Source organism: Heteronotia binoei, chromosome 11, assembly GCF_032191835.1.
Source record: "Heteronotia binoei isolate CCM8104 ecotype False Entrance Well chromosome 11, APGP_CSIRO_Hbin_v1, whole genome shotgun sequence".
Taxonomy (NCBI): Eukaryota; Metazoa; Chordata; class Lepidosauria; order Squamata; family Gekkonidae; genus Heteronotia; species Heteronotia binoei.
Window position 1 is genome coordinate 50,033,460 of NC_083233.1, and position 19,977 is coordinate 50,053,436.

General features: G+C 43.3%; 2 protein-coding genes across 2 annotated transcripts in view; one reads left to right on the forward strand and one right to left on the reverse strand.

Annotated features, from left to right (window-relative positions):
- The window catches only part of GNAZ (G protein subunit alpha z), a 57,820-nt gene extending 40,036 nt beyond the window's left edge, over positions 1-17,784 (reverse strand). The window contains exon 1 of the mRNA XM_060250109.1: positions 17,714-17,784. The gene's annotated coding sequence lies outside the window, so the exon portion shown is untranslated. The remainder of the gene's footprint in view (positions 1-17,713) is intronic.
- The window catches only part of RSPH14 (radial spoke head 14 homolog), an 88,707-nt gene that overhangs the window by 51,527 nt on the left and 17,203 nt on the right, over positions 1-19,977 (forward strand). The window lies entirely within an intron of this gene.

The window sequence follows — 19,977 nt, forward strand, 5'->3', positions numbered from 1 at the left end:
ATTGCCTTCCCCAGTCATCTACACTTTCCCCCCAGCAAGCTGGGTACTCATTTTACTGACCTCAGAAGGATGGAAGGCTGAGTCAACCTGGAGCTGGCTACCTGAACCAGCTTCCGCTGGGACTGAACTCAGGTTGTGAGCAGAGGGCTCCGACTGCAATACTGCAGCTTTACCACCCTGTGCAACGGGGCTCTTGAACACAACATACTAAACCCCAAAAGAGCTATAATGTCAGCTTCTTGGGGGACCTGTCATACATCAGACCAATAAAAACATTTCTGCAATGACTGCCCCTTTAGCAAATGCAGTTATACACTCCCCATGATAGAGAGAGGAATCCTCACCATAGAAGACCAGAAACCATTAAAGGTCCTTACACAAGTCTTTTGTAGGATAGGAAAAGGAACTCTCTGAGATGTTGAACCCATATACCTTGCATGGGACCTGGGAAGGTTACATAGTCCATAACTACCAACTCAATAATAGCTCAACAAGAGTAGAATGAAACAATAAGGACTTAATATAGTACCTGAATTAATTCTGAGAAGGTGCCAGGCAATCTTCAAGAAGGATAGAACTCCAAAAACATGGTGCCTCCACTGAGAAGTCCTCTCCTCAGTCAATGGAAACCAATTTGAGATTGTGAGGGGACCCAGAGGAGGGCATCTGCAGAAGGAGGTTCATCCAGAAATGGATGAACAGGTTCAGCTAAGGATACTCAGCTTAGATGACTAACATACTGCCAACTAACAGAAAAATACAATAAAATCACAGAATATAAAAACATTCAACACAAAAAAACCACTAAAGAAACAAATTAGTATGAACTTTAAACGTCCCACCGATCATTCAGACTAACACACAATACTAAGGTATTTATGAATAGGAGTTTCCCACCACACAGGTTCCACAATAAGATCCACAGTCCATATGTGCCCTTAGAAACTAGACTGATGAATATTCAGCAACTGTGTGAAGATTCCTTTAACTCAACTCATACACCATCTTGAATTCTGGGTCTCCATTTTTTAATATTAATGGGTGAACTCGCAGGGCCGGATTTTCACAACTCATGTTGAAGAATGTTCATGGGAAATTGTGTTCATATTAATTTTATTCCTGTTCCGAACTGGGTCCCTTTGCACCCTTGAAGATGTCACTGATAGCACAACAGGACTTCACAGTATCCACATAATCAGCCCCTGTTGCAAGCCTTCCCTACCTACCTCCAGTTCTCAAACTTACATGTTTTTTGTCATCAATGGATGCCACTCCACAAAATTGCAGCAGCTTCTCTGTTTCCATCATGAGGTATTCACTTACTGTAAGTGCTCCTTTTTGCCCTCCAGACTCCATGAAGTAGGTTTGAGGAAAGGGAACAGTAGCAAAGGTTTGCAGAAAGTATGTCCAAAAAAGACCATGTCAATCTGGTTCTGAACTCCAGAGAATCTAGTCCAGATTTAAAATGAGCTTGGATTAATAACATTTGGTGTCCAAATCCCCGAAAGCCAAATATGCAAATTAAGCTATTTGCATAATGCGTGCTCTCAGGAACAGAATGGGAAGTTAAAATGGCCCACAAACAGTCTAACTTGAGCAATTCAGGCACTGACTCACTCATAGCAGTGATGGCAGAGGAGACAGTGAGTGAGCAGACATTGATCACGATACTGAAGCATTCAAACCAAATGCCTCCTGTGGTACTGGCAACACTACTGGTGCTTGGCTCTGCTTGCTCCAAATCACCAGCAGCCCACTAGGAACAGTCTTTGTAAATTAAATGGCCAGGTCACCTCTGCCTGCTCTGAAGTGTATTGTCATCATAGATTTTCTGCCCAGTCTTTAAGTTCCTCTTTCTGTCACACAATTTCTTAACTATGGCACCTATAGCATATTATGATTCTCCACCTTTCAAGATGCCAGGTTGCACTGCTAGAAATCTCTTTACATCTAGGTTTAAAAGCCGCATCATACATCTCTTGCTTTTCTTCCAAATAGTATTTCCCAAGACTAAAAAATTGGAGTGTAAACTAAACAGATGGCTGCTGTAAACAAAACTGAAAGCAGTGAAGTGTTTTCCATTGCATATGTTCCTATACAACATTCACTGACTGCATTGATTCAGTCAGTTGACATGCTGCATATTACATAGGAAGCTTTGAAATGACCACACCTGAAAGTAAAACAATCTCAGTGTTCAATTAGAATTTTATAGAATCTTTGTTCAAGATAGAAGGAAGGAATGTGATGCACACATTATGTCAACAAATCTGGAAAATACAACAGTGGCCACAGGATTGGAAAAGATCAGTTTATATTCCAATCCCAAAGAAGGGTAATGCCAAGGAATGTTCAAACTATCGCACCATTGCACTCATTTCAGATGCTAGCAAGGTCGTTAAAGATCCTACAAGCTAGGCTTCAGCAGTATGTCGATCAGGACCTACCAGAAGTTCAAGCTGGATTTCAAAGAGGTAGAGGAACTAAAGATCAAATTGCCAACATTCGCTGGATTATGGAGAAAGCACAGGAGTATCAGAAAAATGTCTATTTCTGTTTCATTGACTACACTAAAGCCTTTGATTGTGTGGATCACAACAAACTATGGCAAGTCCTTAAAGAGATGGGAGTACCAGACCACCTCACATGTCTCCTGAGAAACCTGTACAAGGGTCAAGAAGCAACTGTCAGAACGGGATATGGAACTACTGATTGGTTTAGAATAGGAAAAGGAGTTCAACAATTTATATTGACACCCTACTTATTTAATTTATATGCAGAGTACATCATGTGGAATTAAGATTGCTGGGAAAAACATCAACAACATCAGATATGCAGATGACACCACTCTAATGGCAGAAAGTGAGGAGGACCTAAAGAACCTCTTGTTGAGGGTGAAAGAGGAGAACACAAAAGTAGGCTTGAAACTCAACAACTCATGGCATCCGGCCCCATCACACCTTGGCAAATAGAAGGGGAAGATATGGAAGTAGTGACAGACTTCACATTTCTGGGATCCACGATCACTGCAGATGGCGACTGTAGCCATGAAATTAAAAGATGTTTGGTCCTTGGGAGGACAGCTATGGTGAACCTGGGCAGTATAATAAAAAGTAGAGACATCAGCCTGCCAACAAAAGTCCGTATAGTCAAAGCGATGGTATTCCCAGTAGTAATGTATGGCTGTGAGAGCTGGACCATAAGGAAGGCCGAGCACAGAAGAATAGATGCTTTTGAGATGTGGTGCTGGGGAAGAATCTTGAGAGTCCCTTAGACTGCAAGAAGATCAAATCAGTCAGTCCTAAGGGAAATCAACCCAGACTGTTCCCTGGAAAGTCAGATGCTGAAGCTGAAGCTCAAATACTTTGGCCACCAAATGAGAAGGGAGCACTCACTGGAGAAGTTCCTGATGCTGGGAAAGACAGAAGGCAAAAGAAGAAGGGGACGGCAAAAGATGAGATGGCTGGACAGTGTTACTGATGTAACAAACACGAATTTGAGCAGACTTCGGAGGATGGTGGAAGACAGGAGGGCCTGGCGTGACTTTGTCCATGGGGTCGCAAAGAGTCGGACTCAACTGTGCGACTGAACAACAAAAAAAATGTGTATACCATGTATGTGTACTGTATACTATTACTCTAGCAGAAGCACTAGGACAGAAGAGAGCTCAGAAATGCTAGTATCAGCAGTTCTTACAGCATAACCCTAAATATATTGAGCGTGATGCTGCAAAAATTTGTCTGCTACTGAAATGCCAAGATTCACACTTGCAAAGGTCCCAAATGCGTTCATGTAGTTCCGCACCCAACAATAGGCATTTGGCTTTCAAGATCATGGTAACTATGAGGGAAAGTCTTATCCAAATCAATGGAACTTGTTTCCATTGTAATGTTTTGTGGTGTTCTATTGCAGGGGTGGCCAACGGTAGCTCTCCAGATATTTTTTTGCCTACAACTCCCATCAGCCCCAGCCATTGGCCATGCTGGCTGGGGCTGATGGGAGTTGTAGGCAAAAAACATCTGGAGAGCTACCGTTGGCCACCCCTGTTCTATTGGATGGAAATTAAGGGATTATTTTTGTTAGTTACTATGAGAATATTATGGCTAGGGATAAAAAAAACCCACGTATTGATGTTTTCTAAATGGGTACCAGTCTCAGAAATAAGTGACCTCTTTCTAGGGTAACACCAACCAATCTGGACACCTATATGTTCAAAATCTGAATACTGTTTTATTTTATTGAGCATCTCTTGCCATTCTGTTGCCACATCAGACAGCTTAGTTATCCATTAACTGGACTGTCCAGTTTGGGGGTCTTGACACTAAAGAGGATCCATGATGTACAAAGAATTATTTCAGCACAATAGGCAAATTTATGGAAATAAATGATAAAAATCACACATGACCAGATATAAAATCAGGTAACTATTGTGTTAAATATTCTTCTTGTTTAGACTTTTTGTATTTTCTTATGTTGCTTATACATTAAATAAAAAGCTACTAGTTCAGCTCCCCATCGCAGGGAGCAATCACACAAACAGGGAAGTAGCTGATCATGAGGCAATAGCTACTACAAGAAGGTTAAAATGGTGTCCAGATGACAGCCATAACAACAGCACTGGCTCTAATAATTCCACTTCTTATAATAGAAGGTATGTCAGGAAGATGTCATATCACACATGAAGAATTTATATTTTGTGCCTACCGTCTTTTATAGCAATACTCCCTCTAAGCTATGAAGACTTGTGAGCCAAAATTCTACTTTGTGAACCTCTGGCATTAAAGTTGTGAGCTACTGTATAAATTAGTTTGCTCTGGGGCCATTTTTCCTGAGCAAAGACAGAAATGTGTGAGCCAAAGGCTAAAAAATTGCTAACTAGCTCACACTAACTCAACTTAGAGGGAACACTGGCAAGAACCGTATAGGGAATGGAACCAGATAAGGGCTGGGTATAAACCGGCAGCCTCCCATCCTGGAAGAAATCCGGCAGGGAGGAAAGCGCCCTGGGGGTGGTCAGACTGTGCATGGCCTGCTGCTGGGACAGGAATGGGCTGTGCATGCTCTGGGGGAGTGTCAGACCACTCGAGCAGTGCTTCCCAGGTGCTCCCTGACCATTCAGAAGGCCAGGAAAGGCAGCAGGGAAGTGCTGTGGAGATTTGCTACTTCTTAGGAAATGGTAGCTTTTTAAGTTGCCTCAACAATGCCAGAGGATGAGGTGACTACAGGAGCAGGATGGTTGCCAGATGTGTGGATCTGAAAGTTATTTTTTAATCCATCTGGGGGCCATCCCTGTGTCACCTCAAATAGGCTGTCTGAACCCAGCCAACATATTAAGAATAGTATTCATGTGTTCAACTCAGCCTGCAAACTCTCTCTTGAAATGGAATACAAAGAGCTGGATCTTTCTGCATTCAACCAATGAAACCCCAGAATACACTACTTAATAATGTTTTTCATTTAACTTCTAACCTAGGAGTGGTCAAACTTACTTAAAGTAAGAGCCACATAGAATAAACATCAGATATTTGAGAGTCACAAGACATGTGGAGGGAGGGAGGGAGGGAAGAAAGGAAGGCAAATAGATGGGGGGAGGGAGGAGGGAAATAAAGCAAGGTTAACTTTAAATGCATTCTCCAAGCTGTCAGCTGGCTTGGCTTGGTGAAGGGATTTAAAGAGACAAATGCCTTCTCCAAGCTGGCCAACAGGATGGTGGAGACTTTGGGAGCCACACAATATGTGTTAAAGAGTCACATGTGGCTCCCAAGCCACAGTTTGGCCACCCTGATGTTCTAACCTGAAAAAAAGGTTGGCTTAACTTTACATCTATAACTACAAGCAGCCTTCTCTGTTACTATTATTCCAAAGGTCTGGGAACTCTTACAATTTCTCTTTTTATCTGTTGCTGCCTTTTTAAATTCCTCTAAAACTACCAAAGTAGTAAGGACCTATGCACACATCAGCAGGTTGTTGTGTTGAAACATCAACTCCCACCAAAGGAATGAAGATGTATGGTGTCCACTCTCTGATTTTAATAACTAGATGGTGGGTCCACATCCTCATTACAACAATGCAACATAAAGCAGAACAACTGTACACACAAACTGTGACAACCGGAAGGGAAACAGTTGATAATATGTGTTAAACCAAAGAAGGAAGAGAGGATCAAGTGGAACAAGAGATAATACCCACTATCACATGAAGTGTGCATGTCTCATGAACACATGCATGCTCCCCAACACCAGGGCAGGGCTGTACCTGCTCTGTCCTAGAAAGATCAATGTACCTCAGGGGCCCAGAGGCCAGCAACCTGAGCTGGAAGTGCAGCAAGCAGAATGCACTGCTCAGGGAACAGCAGCAAACTGGGCTCATAATGTTAATCCCACAAAAATCTGGAGGCTCTATGCCTGCTAGCTGCAAATCACGCTGACAGTCCTACTATTCATTATATTTTTGTCCCATCAGGCTCTCCTCTGATCCATTATACCCTGAGAACAACCTAGTGAAATCAGTTAGGCTAACAGAGAGTTTATGGCTCAAGGTCACTCAGTAAGATTTGTGGCAGAATGGGGGCTCCTATCATTCTAACCTACTAGTCCTCAACATAGCACCTCAAATTGCATGTTTCCTGGTGTCTACTTGCTTCTTGAATCTTGGGGATAAAAATCAAAGTGTCTTTAATGGAATACGAGGCGGGGGGGGGAGCTTTGAGTCACTCCCTAACAGCTGGTTTCTGACTAGCAAAACACTGAATTCATCCCAAACAGGCATGCCACAGCTGTCTGCTCTTGGCTTGGCTATAAACATAGACTTTCTTTTGTCTTTGAGGCTTGGCAGCCTCTCCCTATGCAGACAACAAACCAGCATCATTCCCAAAACCAAAACAGCATCTCTTCCCCAAAGCAGAGAACCACTCCCAGCTTTGTTCAATCTCACTGGAGCAGGAGGTGCTTCAGCCGATCTCAGGAGGCATCACTTGCACAGAGTGGCTTTTAGAAAGCAGGTGTGTCACAGGAGCAATTGGTTTAGAATCTCCCAATGTTCTGTAATTGCCCTCAGCCACTTTGGTAGCCATTCTGTAGTCACTATGCTTTCTCAAAATCCCAGAAGTGTCCCCAGACTCACCCCCCCCCCCAACAATATAACACTGGTTGTACAGCCTCGGTGCTTTAAAAGGATTCTGACCCTTGGACTTCAAAGTTCCAAGGTTAAGCCTCAGAATCTCAAGGGAGTATCTGATAGAAAAGCAAACTGCCATCACCATGAACATTATTAGTAGGAAGCCCTGCAAGTGTCTGTCTTTTAGTTCTTCTGAAGCTGAATCTACCCCCAGCAATTATTCCTATCTGAATTCACCACCTGCAGCTATGAGTCAATAAAGGTAAAGGTAGTCCTCTGTGCAAGCACCAAGTCATTACCGACCCATGGAGTGACGTCACATCACAACCTTTTCTTGGCAGACTTTTTACGGGGTGGTTTGTCATTGCCTTCCCCAGTCGTCTACACTTTATTCCCAGCATTACCTTAACCTTTTTTCTGCTTTGTGTACTTATCAGATATCTAAGAATGTCAGAAATGTAGTTTTGAATCCCAACATAAACTATATTGGGATGAGCTTTGTCTGAATTATTCCACGTAAGGTTGTCTAGGGGAAATGGTTTGTTGTACAAGATCTTTTAAAAAACAAAAAAATCTGCCCAAGAGCGTTCGCCAACAGCTTTTCAGAATGCATGGCTTCTGCATAAACTTGTCAGCTAGTTAATAATTCTGTGGAAAGCAAATATTTAAAAAAAAGCCACAAATTGAAACTAGACAGGTCGGTTTTATGACACAAGTGAGTAGATGGCAGAACAAACTACAGTTGAGTTATGTTAAACAATATTCTTTGATCACCCAGATTTTCCTCTTCCTCTGTGCCAGTTGCCAGTTTCACACAGCACCGCTAGTAGGGGAGCCACTATAGTGGCCATTCTTTCTGTGCTACAAAGGTAACATCAGAAGCCCCAGATCCCATGGGAGGAGTCTACACTGCAATTCCTCTACACACCAGCATTGCCTACCCCAGAAAGCAAAAAGTACAGGCCTGGGGACTCTTCAGATATGACAGAAATGGCCTTCAGCTAGGTGAGAAGGGAACAGAGGTCTGCACTTTAGTCCTCTACTCTGGCAGCAGAGCTTGCTTGGACACATGGTCTTCAAAAGTTATTCCCCAATAAGTGATACAGATGAGTGGGAGAGAACATAACTCAGGGGCAATGAGCTTACTGTGAAAGGTGAGCTTTGTCCTACATCTTTCAGAATTCAGTTTTCACTTAAAAGGGGGGAAAGACATTTGAAATTGTAGTTGTATCAGCACTAATCACCCAGAGGAGGTGGTCTTTTTTTAACAGAACCAACTTTTTTTGGGGGGGGAGTATTTTTTTGTATTTTGTGTGCACCTGGAAGTCATGTTAACCTCTGGTGACTGAACCCTACTGGGGGCCTAGAGGATATTCAGAGAGGTGGCTTAATAAATCCTGCCCCTGTCCTCCTGACTTGGTATTTCAAGGAGGTCTCCCATCTAAGTACTAACCAGAGTTGACCCTGTTTAACTCCTGATATCTGAAAAGATCAGGTTTGCCTGGGCTATCCAGCTCAGGGCTTTAACAGAACTTTAGCACTTTTCAGACATACAGGTTGTTAGGGGGGGGGGGTGGAAATAAAATAGACTCATAATATATCCAGGAGGTGCACCTGGCTAGGGAAGCAGCACTTAGAACAAAGGAGGTAGGGCAAGAACAAAGCAAACACAGTTAATTAGTTACAGATAGTTAGGCTTTTCTCTGTCCCCTCTGTTCCCAGAAAGAAACACAACTCCAATATGAACTAACTTCTCCAGAGAGAACTTTGAATTGAACTGAAGTATCTCATTAAGACTTTATTACATTTGTGCTGTTTGGTGTTGTCTTGTAGGAAGAAGAGGGAGCAAATGAGGGCTGACACCCACCTTTCTCATTACATACAACAATGCTTTAAATGATGAGGCAGATGAAGGGGCAGATTTTACCAGACTGGTTTTTTATCAATCTGTTTTTGTTGCTTTGGATGACAATACCATTTGGATCTTTTTTCTTGGGTGACAAAATGTTTTGGCTAACTCTTACACTCTATGCTTTCTGAACCAGAATGGGATAGCACTTATTTCATACAGGTCAAATCAGCCGGTTATTTCTTCTCCCTGAGTCTGTACATCTTAATTATCTCAGAATGAAATCTGAGAGTTTTAATGCATGCCACCTTCCATACCAATCCTAAATATTCCCAGCAACATATCTACTGGAGTAACATCTATATAATGCCATCATAAACAAACAAAAAGCCTGACTTGCAAACCAGGCTGGAGTTTGGACTTGTTCCCATGTAAATTTAACCAAGTCCATGGCAGTCTGACTGTAATTCTTCTGGCTGCTGCTGCAAGCTACAGCCCCATGTACTGTTTTCTGCATTTCTGTGCAAGATTGACTGACTGCTGTGTCAAACGTGTATCATCTGAAAGCACCCACAGAAATTCTGGAGTAGATAGTTAAGGTGACTTGATGCCCCTCTTGCACTATCAGTAAGGTCTAAGAGGCCACATCTGATGCAAGAGTTGGTTGAGGTGGGCAGAATAAATGAATGCATTGATACTTGGAATAGGAAATGGCTGGGCTCTAAGTGCATTCCACAAAATGCCAAAGTGAAGATACAGCAGACTTGGCAAGATGTACCTAAGAACATAAGAGAAGCCATGTTGGATCAGGCCAATGGCCCATCCAGTCCAACACTCTGTGTCACACAGTGCCCCCCCCCAAAAAGGAGGTTCACAAGTGGGGCTAGAAGCCCTTCCACTTTGCCCCCCCCCCAAGCACCAAGAATAAAGAGCATCACTGCCCCAGACAGTTCCAATAATAAGCTGTGGCTAATAGCCACTGATGGACCTCTGCTCCATATTTTTATCCAACCCCCCTTTTTTTTTGTAAAACAATTTTTATTATTCTTCAACATATTATAATAATATTCAACTTTTATTAAAGTTTAATACCAATACATTGCATCACATTTTCCACCTCCCTTCCCCCCTTTTTGTGACCTCCACCAGTGCATTTTACTTAAAATACTAAAAAGAAATAAAAGGTAGTTTGACATTTTAAGAATCTTCATAAAAAAAGACCTTTTAACTATAGTAAATTAAAAATAAGGAAAAAAAAACATTAACTATGATTATTATACATCTTCGTTATTATTCTTCAGTCCTCAATCTTTTTCATAAAAATAAAATTGAAGAAATATAAATTCCCATAATCTCACTTTAACTATAATCCTTATCAAGATAGGTTGAAAAAAAATAAGAAAGGTTGTAATCCCATAACCACATTTTTAAGCTATAGTCCATTTACATTTCCTTTAGCATTTAACTATTGTCAAAAATTGCTAAATGTCCTTTCACCTTCCATTGTTTATCCAAACCCCTCTTGAAGCTGGCTATGCTTGTCCTGTGGCAGTAAATTCCACATGTTAATCACCCTTTGGGTGAAGAAGTACTTCCTTTTATCCGTTTTAATCCTACTGCTCAGCAATTTCATTGAATGCCCATGAGTTCTTGTATTGTGAGGAAGGGAGAAAAGTACTTTTTTCTCTACTTACTCCATCCCATGCATAATCTTGTAAACCTCTATCATGTCACCCCGCAGTCGACGTTTCTCAAAGCTAAAGAGCCCCAAGTTTTTAAACTTTTCTTCATAGGGAAAGTGTTCCAAACCTTTAATCATTCTAGTTGCCGTTTTCTGGACTTTTTCCAATGCTATAATATCCTTTTTGAGGTGCGGTGACCAGAACTGTACACAGTATTCCAAATGAGACCACACCATCGATTTATACAGGGGCATTATGATACTGGCTGATTTGTTTTCAATTCCCTTCCTAATAATTCCCAGCATGGTGTTGGCCTTTTTTATTGCAATCGCACACTGTCTTGACATTTTCTGTGAGTTATCTACAACGACCCCAAGATCTCTCTCTTGGTCAGTCACTACCAGTTCACACCCCATCAACTTGTATTTGTAGCTGGGATTTTTGGCCCCAATGTGCATTACTTTGCACTTGGCCACACTGAACCTCATCTGCCACGTTGACACCCACTCACCCAGCCTCAACAGATCCCTTTGGAGCGCCTCACAATCCTCTCTGGTTCTTACCACCCTGAACAATTTAGTGTCATCTGCAAACTTAGCCACTTCACTGCTTACTCTCAACTCCAAATCATTTATGAACAAGTTAAAGAGCATGGGACCCAGTACTGAGCCCTGCGGCATCCCACTGCTTACTGTCTTCCACTGCGAAGATTGCCCATTTATACTCACTCTCTGTTTCCTATTAATTAGCCAGTTTTTGATCCACAAGAAGACTTGTCCTTTTACTCCATGACTCTCGAGATTACTAAAGAGCCTTTGATGAGGAACTTTATCAAAAGCTTTCTCGAAGTCAAGGTAAACAACAGAATTAACCACTTGTATGTAGGTTTCTATGGAACCTACCAGCCACTCCAAGTCATTCTAAATTAGATTTTTGCCATGGTAGGAACAAGAAGAGGTTTTGATCCAAAGAGCTCCTTGAAGCATACCTAGTAGGATTTTAAAGTTTTAGAATGTTCAGTGACAGGCCCACAACCACTCACAGGCTTGTAATTCTTTGCACTCTTTGTTATGTTCTTTTCCATATAATTAATCTGATCAGTTTAATACAGCAATACAGTCCCTTGCCCCTAGCCAGGCTTTTTACCTCCCACCCCTGGGATAATTGCAAATTGCATGGTTCTTGGATAAACGCTGAAAATTTCCACTTCTCCATAAATATTACAGAGTAGCCTGTAAGCCACTGGGACTAAGTATCCTCTCCTACAATTCCCCTAAGGACTCAGATGCAAAAAACTCTAAATGAATCAAAGTACACCTTAAGAATGCAAAGCATATGCCCCAATGTAAATGTCTACAATATTGTTGAGCCTGCTGTTCTGGAGTGCTGCGAAAGTGAGCAGGTGCCACCACAAAATGGCTGCCATGAGGCAAGACTCATCACAAAATGGCTGTGGGGGGTGTTGACCCAGTCACAAAATTTTGGAAGATGCCAGGTATCGTTCTACAACTTCCTAGGATGCGTTCTCTGCAGAGTCAAAAAACCTCCTGAGCAGTTCTGAAGCACTCTTAGCACTGAAGAGGTGGAGGAATGCTGGGACTGGCTTTTTTTTAATATAACTGGAGAAAAAGGTGTTTGGTTTAAGTTTCCAAAAAGGGGGGGGGGGTTGATCCCTGAACAGCAATAATGCAAAGTCACCAAACCTAGAAGCACAAATAAGTCTTTGTCTATATGGCTAAGCCAAGCACACATGGTTCATATGGAATGAACATAGTGCTTTGTTAGCTATTCAAGTGGTAAGCGAAGCAAGCCCAAAGGACTTTTTTTCCTGTTCCAAGTCCCTATGGATTTTATTCTCAAGAAGCAAGCAGCTGCTATGATTTATAAAGTGGAGAACAAAATTAAAAAGGATTCTCAACTAATTTAATCTTGCTAGTATTAAGCCCAAATCTTTATAGAGGGGACTAACTTGCGAGTCGCTGGAACTGTAAGTCCCAAATTCCACCAAGTAGGCATGACCAGCTTCCAGAAAAACCATCTATCAAATCCTACGTAGTGCAAGTGATCCGTGAGTTGGCTACAGCTGTGCCAGGTGCCAGGCCACTCCCACCCCACAGTTACCGGAGTACTTTTACTAGTTGCTGGTGTGTGTATGCCACGAAGGTATCAAATTTCTTCAAAAGTGGAACTGGATATATTCTTGCTCATCACACACACAAAAAATTCAACATCAGATTCTTTATTAAATAATTATTGACTATGGATCTGTGGGTCTCAGCATGGAAGTGTCAGAGAAATCCCACTATGAATTCCAGTTGATCTCTGGTATACTGTGGCCTTTCAAAGTTGTATCTCAGCTAAATGTCAAACCTTGATAGCAAGGAGGAAAGTTGTTTGCAGCCACTTATTCAGCTTTCATATACTATGGAAAGATTCAGGCTCAGCCATTGTCTACATCCTAAGCAAATGTAGCAGAATATAAGTTTTTCAAGACAACCAGTTGATTTTCAGTGTGTTACAAGTCAAGAATAAGCTAGGAACCTCCACTGAGGAAAAAACATACAAATTCCTCTTTGATGGATGATTTTTACAAAGTGAAAAGGAGGGAAAATGTTCTAAGATTACAATGTCTGCCATGCTGAAGTCTACTGAAAACTGTTGCCTTGTGCTTTCTAATCTGTTTTGGTGCCATGAGGCAGCACAAATTCAGTGGCTTACATTATGGGCTGGTTTTTTAGTTGGAGGGGGGGGATGTCAGTTCCTTCAAAGTTTCCATCCTCAGTTGATAAATGAAAGCATAAAAGGTCACACCCAGATAATTAGCTTTTTCATCACAAATATTGACATCTTGGGGAAATCATAGATACAAAATATCATCACTGGTCACTTATTAGAGATTCTAATTTAGAAAGTGCATCCAAAGATTCACAGGAAGTTACATAGTGTCTGGATTGGGGCACAGCACTGAGGAAGGGAAATTTATCTATCCCCCTTCCCCTACATCATTTCCCTAATCAAAATCCCCCTCCCAGACAGCACTTTGCCACAGGGGAGGGGAAAAAGACAGGTAACTATTTTGTACAGGGTTTTTTTTTCCACTTTAAGCAACTGAGGCATTTTTTAAAAAACCTCCTTTGCATCTAACATCTTTCATGTGTAGTTTTGCCCTTAGTGATTCACAGGAAATTTATCTTCCTTTAAGTATAAAAGCAGAGATGGATGCCACTAGATATCCATTATAGTACAGCATTTTGTATTACATGAAATAAGAGTTGATGGTCATTTGAGAAAGTTAATGCAATGTGAACAATAACTGGAACCCAAAGGATTCTTATAAATATCAATGAAGGACTGGAGAAGTGATAGAAATAACTTAAGGAAGATTTCAAGTTAGATGGTTAGTTCATTATGGATTTCAGGTGGGTAGCCATGTTGTTTTGAAGCAGCAGAACAAAGTTTGAGTTCAGTGGCACCCTTAAGACCAACACAATTTTATTCAAGGTATAAGCCTTCATGTGCAAGCACACCTCTTCAGATACAGTTCTCATTAAGTGAGGCTCATGGCTCAAGCAGCCATGATGTTAGAACCCCAAGGGTTTTTTTTCTTTCTAAAAATCAGACATGCAGGGATCCAGTTTGGATCAGATTCACAGCACAAGAGAGTGGCAATTTAAAGCCTCCCCCAATACTATTTTCCCAATCTGAAATGGCCCCATGGAGCAGCTATGCCCCATTTGGACAAACATATAGGTAATTACATTACTTGCATGTTTGCCCCAGTGCGGCAAATACTTCCCTGGGGCCATTTGAGATCAGGAAAACAACATGGGGAAAAGCTCAACTCTCCTCCTTTTGCACTGCAATCCCAATCTAATTGTGCCCCTATGCATCATATTTTAATAGAAGAAAAATACACTAGAAACCCTATTTACAGAAGTTCCAGAATCTTGTGTAGTTGAGTACCACTGAACATCTTAAAAAGAGGCACCTTAGATGCTTCAAGCAACAAACCAGCTATACAGATTTCCATAAAATAAGGCATTTACTTCAAATATTCCTACCATTTAGGTCCAGAAAACTTGTTGGAAGCCAGTTAACATTTGATCCTTTAATCATCATTTTGAAGTCTTTGGTGGAAAAAGTATTTAGGGGGGCAACTAAACTATTAACACAAAATGATTTGGTTGCTGCAAAAAATGTATTGGCTTTTCACTAGAAAGCTGATTAACCCCAACGACTGTGGAATGGTTAATTCGTGTTTGGATATTGCTGAGATAGGAATTGGTTTGGTTGATTCTGTGGCACTTGATGGAAAGCAGACCCATTTTGTATTGGAATATTTATTACAGTAATATAAGGGCTGAAAAGACATATTTGTGTAATTCTCTGACTTTCTGAAAATGAACTGTTTTTTAAAGTGGCCTTATTGTATTCTTTGCTACACCTCCCCCTATTTCACTGCTTTTTTACAGCCTTTACTCCTGGTTCATACTAGATGAAAATAAACCAGAATATTCAGCCCTAAGCAGTAAAAATGGTTAAATGCAGCCACATTCAATGTTTGTATACTCCCAGTCAGGGCTTTTTTTGTAGCAGGGACTCCTTTGCATATTAGACCACACCCCCTGATATAATCAATCCTCTTAGAGTTTATAGGGCTCTTAGTACAGGGCCTACTGTAAGCTTCAGGAGGACTGGCTACATCAGGGGTACATGGCCTAATATGCAAAGGAGTTCCTGCTACAAAAAAAGCTCTGCTCTCCCAGTGCATGTTCTTGGTGTTTGCCCCCAAGTAAGCATCCAGAAGGAGCTTTAGCCTCTGTTAAATATATCCAATATACTTAATTCTTATAAGCCAGAAGCAGGCTAAAAAGACTGCACATTATTTTGGTGACATTATAACAATTGACATTTGTCCACTTTGATTACTATTAATGATTGTTTGAGACATGGATTGATGCCTGTGTATAGCCTTAAGAGCAGAACAGTGCTTTTTCTGAAGCATATTTTGGAGCCAAGTTACTTGCTCCCTGGGGTTATGGACCATGGGATGTTATAATACAATATACATAAGCACAAGAATCTGGTGATTTCTTTCTTCTAAAGGAAAAAGTAATGTGTAATAATAATAACAACTCAAGTAATATGTAATAATAACACAAGTGATAGCATATAATAGTATAACCACCATTAACTACTCTAAATCCAGAACTTAGGAAACAGTATCAAACATTCTACTGCATAAACAAATCTCTGTGGTGGCTTGTAAAGTAGCATCAGTGACATCAGCACACAGTTGTGGAATCTGTTACCAAGCCAATGACCTCTCTGAAACCTGTCATAAAGCAGTTCAGCATTACATGACACTTCTGTTTCTACCAAAACTCATGATGGCCTCAGCACCAGCTGGATCAAGTTTTTTCTAGTAGAACCTAACTCTACCTTCCATTAACCTGGTGGAACTCCAAAGATGCTTTTTAGAGTTCAGGGGCACCTTCAGTACAGAAAAGCAAACACTGGCTTGAAATACCATATAAGATTACAAAAAAAGATGACCCACTGTTGTGTGTGGTTAAACAATTGTTCACAGAGCCTCTTCAGACCTGGAGAACCTATGGGTCAATTACTTTCAAATTTCTTTTAAATCATGACTACCTTTAAAGTCTTGTTCTGCCATTCAAAGGCTGAACTAGACTGCCTTGGAATGGCTGACATTGCCAGAGGCCAGATTCAATCCTGTTCACCGACTCAAGAAGAGCATCCTCTCACTCCAAACATAGGTGCTAGGCTGTGATATTTTTCCTGTAACCATGTGTTCATTTTTAGGGGGCATTCTGTGATGTATATGCCTGTTTGCACAGACTCACTGAGCGAGTGATGGGGGGGGGGTGTTTTCCACATGAATCTATCTGATTATGAAATGCAGTTATGTGCCCACCTGTTTGTATTCTCATTCTTCAAACTTATCACCACCACCCTTGCCTTTCAGTGACTATGCTTTCATAATGTCCTCCACCCAAGGGCAGGGATCAATTCTTTCTGGTCTGACAGCTAACCCAGTCAGTTAGCACAGAGAGCCATGTTGAGAGCATGCATCCTGTCACAGTCAGAAGCATCTCCAGCCGCAAGAACCAGCAGTCTCTGTCTAAACAAAGCTTGGATTTCAGACATCAGCATTTATAATATCAAAACCCTCCTCTAAGGAGCAGCAACAAATCAAAACCCTACTCTGGTTTTAAGTTCATCACAACCAACATTCGTACTGGGCAACTGTTGGCCTGATCGGCCGCTTCTAATCTTTGCAGCAAAACTGATTCCGACAGTCATCCAAAGGGTGTGACCCACTAGGATGCGAATCACAGAGCCAGCTCCGAAAGCAGACTGCAGTATCGAGTCTCTTCTCTACCTCCCTCTTTTACTATAACTGTATGCAGACGATAACAAGTAATTAGGTTGTTAGGGCAATCGCCGTCTAGTGCAAACGCCGCAGGAGCATGTATGAAACACCGCGGCCGCCACAAGCAGCAATAGCAGCAGAAGCCAAGAAAGAAGACTGGCGTGCATTACGCGACAGCTTGGATATGCGGCGAGCGAGTTCCCCGCCAGCGAACAGCAGAGGCCTACCGGATCTGCAAAGTTGCTGTCTGGGAGCTGTCCACAGGTGCAGCTCTGGGCAGAATCCTCCTGCCCCTTGTCTCTCTGTAGGAAGACGCCCTCCAGGCCAATGCGCCGGGAAGCAGAAAGCCTGGAAGAAGCGCTCTTGGCGCCGGGAAAGCAGGACGCCTGGAAGAAGGGACGGATCGGGCCAGGACTCGCTGTGGGTTTTGCCCAAGGGGACAACCCGCCCCCACGCTCCCCTGACCCCTCTCTGAACCTTCCGGTTGCATTGGGTACACCACGGGGAGGGGCGCGCGTGTCTCTCGGCAAGGCCAATCTCGGCAGAGAAGGTCATCGGCCAGGGATCCGCAAACTCCCTGTGCTGCGCCTGCCGCAAGCGCGCCCCATCCCTGCGTGCATGACCTATTTAGCGGGGGTCCACTCCGAGGCAGCAGCGGCACCTACCTACCTGGCTACAGCCCGGGCAGCAGCGGGCGGATTCGGCGGCTGGGCTCCGCTGGCGCTGCCATCCTCCCGGCACTGCAGGAGAGCCGAAGGCGTGCGGGCGCCGCGGGGGACTGGTCCTGCCTGGCGAGGTGGGATGCGCGGCGCTGGCCCCAGCCGCCGGCGCAGGAACCGCTGGCTCAGCCGCCAGCGCCCCCAGCCAGCCGAGAGGGTTTTTCCGCCGCCCGCTGCAAGGAGGAGCACGCCAAGCTCCGGAGCCTCGGACGGGGGCGGGGCTGGCGGGCGAGCAGAGGCTCCGCGCTCCTGAATTGGTTGGCAGGAAGCAGATTGGCGAGAGCGGCGGCCAGTGAGAGCGCGCGAGGGGCGAGGCCTGGGAGCTGAAGCCCCGCGTGCCTCTCTTGCCCCGACGGTCAGGGCCCTGCGGGACGGGCGTCGAGACTGGCGTGCGCACGTTACGCGACGCCTGCTCTGCATGCCGCAGTTTCTTCCTTCCAGGTGGGATGTTGGCGATCTTGCCGTTCCTGCTGGGGAAGTTCTGTATTTTGCCTCCTAGTGGGGCTTGGCTTGCAGTTAGGGGCGTCTTTTTTAGCGGTGCGGGGGGAGAGAAAGCGGGGAAGAATAGCCCCCCCCCCCAATGCTCTATTCTCCCTCTCGAAGAAGCAGGTCAGCGGTTTCAGTTGGAAAAGAAAAGGCTGTGAAAATAATCGAGGGGGAAAACAACGCATACAAGTTTGGGGTCTTTTATCACGTGCCATATTTGAAGGCTGATTTACACGGTCCGCATTTCCCACACGGAAAAGACAGTCTGCGTCGGCAGAATCGGAAATGACTCTCATGTGCTTCACTGACTGTGCATGCACGCTGCATGACAAACCTCCCTAGGACTGCCTGAGAACGTTCGCCTGTCCGAATGGCTGGGCGGCGGGATCCAACCGTTGCACATTGGAATCCTTTGGAATGTTGTAACTTAAGAATGAGAAATTGTGTCACAGGAGCTGACCAAAGTCCCCCCTTGTCCTACAGGCAGTGGCCAGTCAGATGTCTTTGGAATGCTCAAGAGAAGAGCAAGATGGACAATTCCCACTCGGATATGAAGCTCATTGCAAAACCCTGGGCCAGTCACAGTCCCTGAGATTCAGCAATATTTCTAGAATGATAGGAGGGGAACCATATCTGATATCCTGAGCTCCTCCTCCTCTTCAAGGGAAGGAAAGGAAAGGTCCCCTGTGCAAACACCAGTCGTTTCCGACTCTGGGGTAACCTTGCTTTCACAACGTTTTCACAGCAGACTTTTTAGGGGGGTGGAGGGGTTTCCATTGCCTTCCCCAGTCATCTACACTTCCCCCAACCCCAGCAAGCTGGGTACTCATTTTACCGACCTCGGAAGGATGGAAGGCTGAGTCAACCTTGAGCCGGCTACCTGAAAACCCAGCTTCCCCCGGGGATCAAACTCAGGTTGTGAGTAGAGCTTAGAACTGGAGTACTGCAGCTTTAACACTCTGTGCCACCGGGCTCTTAAGGGAAGGTTGAGATAAAAATGTGATAAATCACCTACAGAGAGCCTACATATACCTCTTACTCACCTGTGCCCAGCCTTTGCAGAATCATTCCACTCGACGATGTGGCCACTAGCTGTCAGGTCACCTGGCCATTTTGAACAGGGCTAACTCTGCTTTAAAACTGGCTAAATTGAACAAGTATTTTTAAAAGTCATTGCCACATCTCATGGCAATTCCAGATTATTTGTTGCATTCATAAATCTGCTGTTTGTTTTCCCAATTCAGCAGTTCTCAACACCATGCCCAACAAAGTGATGCCCACCCTTTTTCTCTTTGTCTTCTTTCACCTCATCCTCTCTATCTGACCCCTTTCACATTGATTCCTTTTGACCATCAGAGTATAGTTAGCATCTGCAGTTAGATGTCTAGTTCTATCCGGACCATGAGTTTCCCAATCCCTGAATTACTATGTTTGTGAGCATCATAGCAAAGCAAAAGATTTGAATGCTGAAACCAGGAGGTCAAAGTTTTCCATTCAGAAAAATTTTCACAAAACTGTGTATTATACTTACAGAACAGTAAGCATAGAGTGCACAGGCAATTCCATAGAATTCTGGAACAATTGTCCTGAGAATATAAGTAACATCTGATTTGTTAGCACCAACTGTAGATTGTTTTAACTTGTACTGTTCAATGGTTTTATTGATTTTATGACTGCAATCATAGTTTACTATGATTTGATGTAAGCCGCCCTGAGCCTGCCTCAGCA